Source organism: Nycticebus coucang, chromosome 18, assembly GCF_027406575.1.
Source record: "Nycticebus coucang isolate mNycCou1 chromosome 18, mNycCou1.pri, whole genome shotgun sequence".
Lineage (NCBI taxonomy): Eukaryota > Metazoa > Chordata > Mammalia > Primates > Lorisidae > Nycticebus > Nycticebus coucang.
Window position 1 is genome coordinate 68,333,323 of NC_069797.1, and position 4,258 is coordinate 68,337,580.

At 36.7% G+C, this 4,258-nt stretch overlaps 1 non-coding gene across 1 annotated transcript; it reads right to left on the reverse strand.

Moving 5' to 3' along the window:
• Positions 1–3,441: 3,441 nt before the first annotated feature.
• On the reverse strand, positions 3,442–3,543 carry LOC128571367 (U6 spliceosomal RNA). The gene has a single exon (XR_008375795.1). It is a non-coding gene; the product is annotated as a U6 spliceosomal RNA (small nuclear RNA).
• Between the last annotated feature and the right edge of the window lie 715 nt (positions 3,544–4,258).

Here is a 4,258-nt window from a genome sequence, read left to right on the forward strand (position 1 = left end):
TAATTAATTTGTGTATGGCCTGTGCCTCTCTCTGCCTCCAACTCAGTCTTCATAAATATGGAAGTCCTGTCTGTCTTGTTAACTCTTATTTTTCCAGGGACTGGAACAATCCTGTCCCATTATAGGTGACCGCAAAAGACTTATTGAATTTATTGTTTCCCTCTCTGATAGCATTTATGACTGTGAAATGTAATCACTCGTGACTACAAGTTTTCTGCTGTTAGTTTATCACTTTTTGAGGGTAAGAAATATGTGTTATTTGTTCTTGCAATATCAGTTCCCAATTCATGGCAGGTGCTTAATAAATGTCAAAGAAATACCTCAAGTACTAGATAATGAGTGAAAAGCCAAGAGACAGATTATCTTAGAATTCAACTTCAGATGATAAATGAAAAAAATCAAGGAAGATAAATCAAAGCTGAGATGAATGGTTTGGTTTTTTTAAAGATGAAGAATGCATGATGGATAATCTACCCTCACAGAGAGGACTTATTCATTTCTTCAATAAATATATACTATGGACCTTTTATTTGCCAAACATTGACATGGTAACAAGAATATCAAAATAAATAAAACAGTATCAGGAAGGGAAGTCAAAAAAATCCAGTTTGTGTTTGTCATGATTAGTTGCAAATGTTCTATATACCAGGCATTTATACAATCTTAGAAGGATGATCATACCACTTTCTAGGTGAGGAAACTGAGACACAAAGAGTTTGAGTAACTCACTTATGGTCACACAGCTGACTGGGCTGGAATTGGAGCCCACGCCTGTCTGGTTCCAAAGCCCCCTGGCCATTCCAATGTATCTAGAATGAACATTGAGTATGATAAATGCAATGCAAACATAATTGCCTAAAACTGAAGTGTTAACAAAGTAATTTCCTCATAAAGAGTATAGAGTTTGAAGCAGGGAAACTTCAGGGGTAGGTTTCCTTGAACTTCAGTTCTAAAAGCTGAATAGGGGCCGGGCGTGGTGGCTCACGCCTGTAGTCCCAGCGCTGTGGGAGGCCGAGGCAGGTGGATTGCCTGAGCTCAGAGGTTCGAGACCTGTATGTAACAGCATGTGAGCCAGAGTAAGACCCCGTCTCTACTACTAACATCAAGAACACCACCAGGGGAAGATAAAAAAACAGTACTTCAAACGAAGAAGAATGAACAAGGAAGTTGAAATTAAAAATAAAAAAAAATTAAAAAAAATAAAAGCTGAATAGGGATCAAATGGAATCCCTTTACTAGAATATCTATCCAGAAGAAAAAAATATCGTTTTACTGTAGGACATTTGTACTAGAATGTTCATCACAACCCAATTCACAATTGCCAAGACATGGAATCAACACAACTGCCCATCAACTCATGAAGGAATTAATAAGTAAACTGTAGTATGTGTATTCCATGAAATACTTTTTGGCCATAAAAAAGATGGAGACTTTACATCTTTTGTATTTACCTGATGGAGTTGAAGAACATTCTTCTTAGTAAAGTATCAGAAGAATGGAAAAGCATGTATCAGATATACACATGCTCACATGAAACCAATAAACAACTATATCCCTACATGAGCCAAAAACACAATTACATTCAAATGGAGAGGAAGGAGGGAAAGAGATAGAAGGGAGGGTGATTGGTGAACTCTCACCTAAGGTGCACAATGTAAGGGCATACAGCACACTCCTGGGAGAAGAGCTCAACTACAATTTGAACTTTACCTAACAAATGCAAAAAAAAATGTAACCTAATCATTTGTACCCTCATATTACTCTGAAATTTAAAAAGTAAACGGTGAACAGGAATGTGGCAAGTCATCAAGGGAAAGAAAGGAATGCCAAGCAGAATGGAAAGCACCAGCCTGCCCAAGCCAGTCCCCATTCTGATTTGGAGAAGACCTAGACCAGTGAACTATAGATAAATGTAGTAAGTGCTTAGAGAATTGGAGAAGATGGACTAAAGAGAGGGAGGCCATAGAAGTTCCTCAAGGCCCTTATTTTTAGACCTTTGCTCTGAACCCAAAGCCATTTGACTATCTTTTATCTAATAGTCATGGTGTGTGGATATCCAGTATCAGATTTTGCTAAATTTGTTGCACAGCTGCTGGGCATTTGGTGGCAGCTGTCTAAGCAATGACACATCCAATTTGTGCTTGTCATAATCTCTGTGGTTTCCGTTATCAATAAGCATTTTCTTTGTCTTCTCTGAAGAGAGATTTTGAGTAGCAGAACTGCTTAAAAACAAACACAGGGAATTGCTATTTCCGGGTGAAAACGGATTTCTCAATCTCTGTGCTGCAAGTCTACTATTCAAAAAGTGGGAAGCAATGAAGGAATTTGGAGAGTTGAATAGCCTGGCTCTTATAAGAAATCCCAGCAGGACAGAGAATTTTGGCAAAAACACACAGAAAAGGAGAAAGAGAGAGAAAACAAAACAAAACAAAACAGAATTTTGGCAAAAACACACAGAAAAGGAGAAAGAGAGAAAAAAAAAAAACAGAATACTGGCATGAGAAGGACAGGCCAAGGGACTCTGGGCTGGAGAGGAAAGGAGTTGATTTGCCACGATTTTGTCCCATAATAAAAACTTGCCAGAGCTCTCTAGAAGGACAAAGGTTTGAGAAGTTGAATGGAAGAAAGAAGGGAGTGCCTTTTAAACTATGGGAGCCTTTAAAAATAGTCAGGAAGGACTAATGATGCAATTAAGACAAATACTCCAATTTGAGGTTAAGACTTTGATAGCATTGATTCTTCTGTACTCAACACCACCACCCAACATCCTTCTGATGACCCGGACTTAGAAAACAATGCTGCTTTTGTTTCTATTTGTTTTAAACCATGATGTGCTGCTTAAGTCTATATTCCAAAAGCTTCAGGACAAGGAATTGATAAGAGCTTCGTCTCATATTGTTTCCGTACTTTTGGGTGGCCATCACAGATGACTATGGAGTGAGTAGCAATCTAACAGGTTACTTGAGCAGATGTGGGTCAGGACTCTTAGCCCCTCCCAACAAATCCATGCTGCATTTTGACTTTAATGCTATCAACTCAAATTAGTGAAACTTCTTTCTAAGAACATCTGATTATAGTTGAGTATTAAAATGGAGGATCTTAGAACTCCAACCTCCTTTTCCTTTGGGGTTCAAAGTTATTAACTGGATAGATTACAGTATTCTCAAGTTAAACAAAGATTGCTATATCTTCTTGGTTTTACATTTTATATAACATCAATAGCACAGTGAGAATATTTTATCATATTTAAAGACATCTTGCATTTTAAAAGACTGAAAAACACAAGTTGAAAGCTTTATTTATTCCATCTGGGGTATTTGTTCTCTTCAAATTTTTATACATGTCAGATGCAAAAGAGCATACAGCTCTTCGCTTTTCCATGTGATGAATGTACTTCTTAGCTTAAACTTGCAAGTATTTTCATTTTATTATTATTATTTTTAAAATATGGAATGCCTCACAAATTTGCATGTCATCCTTGTGCAGGAGTCATGCTAATCTTCCTGTATTGTACCAATTTTAGTACATGTGCTGGCAAAGTGAGAGTGAATTGCAAGTATTTTTAAAAGAAAATGGTTGAGTTATTGAATATAATATTTTCATTTTTCATTCACACTCTCTCATATTGATTAAAAGAGGTTGAGATAGCTTATTTAAAAAAAAAAAAGAAAAAGAAAAATAGGGTGGCACCTGTGGCTCAAAGGAGTAGGGCACTGGCCCCATATGCGGGAGGTGGTGAGTTCGAACCTAGCGCCAGCCAAAAACTGCAAAAAAAAAAAAAGAAAAGAAAAATATAACCATATTATTAGGACATGGGAAAAGAATAGAAAAACTGAAACAATAATAATAGCATGAAAATGCATACTGAGAGGAGGAAGAGGATAGGATCAAATTTCCTCAAAGGGTTTCAAAAGAGAATCATGTAGGTTTTCATCATTAAAAATGGTTACAGCTGTAACCTAATCTGGCCAGCCAGAGTTTGTGATAAATGAACCTTTGAAAATATTGCAGCTGCAAAAACCTCTGGGAGAGAGAGAGATGTATCAATCTGGAACATTCCACAAAAAAAAAAAAAAAAAAAAAAAAAGCTGGGGGGCGGAGAGGGAGGAGATAAAAAAAAATAGTCCCTGGAGGTCGGTTAAGAAAATAACTTCATAATGGTGACATTCTACCATGCATTCTCCCAAGAATAAAAATTTCATTTTTTCTGTGAAGTACTATAAACACTAAATGTATATAGAAAAGGTGCCAAAATTTT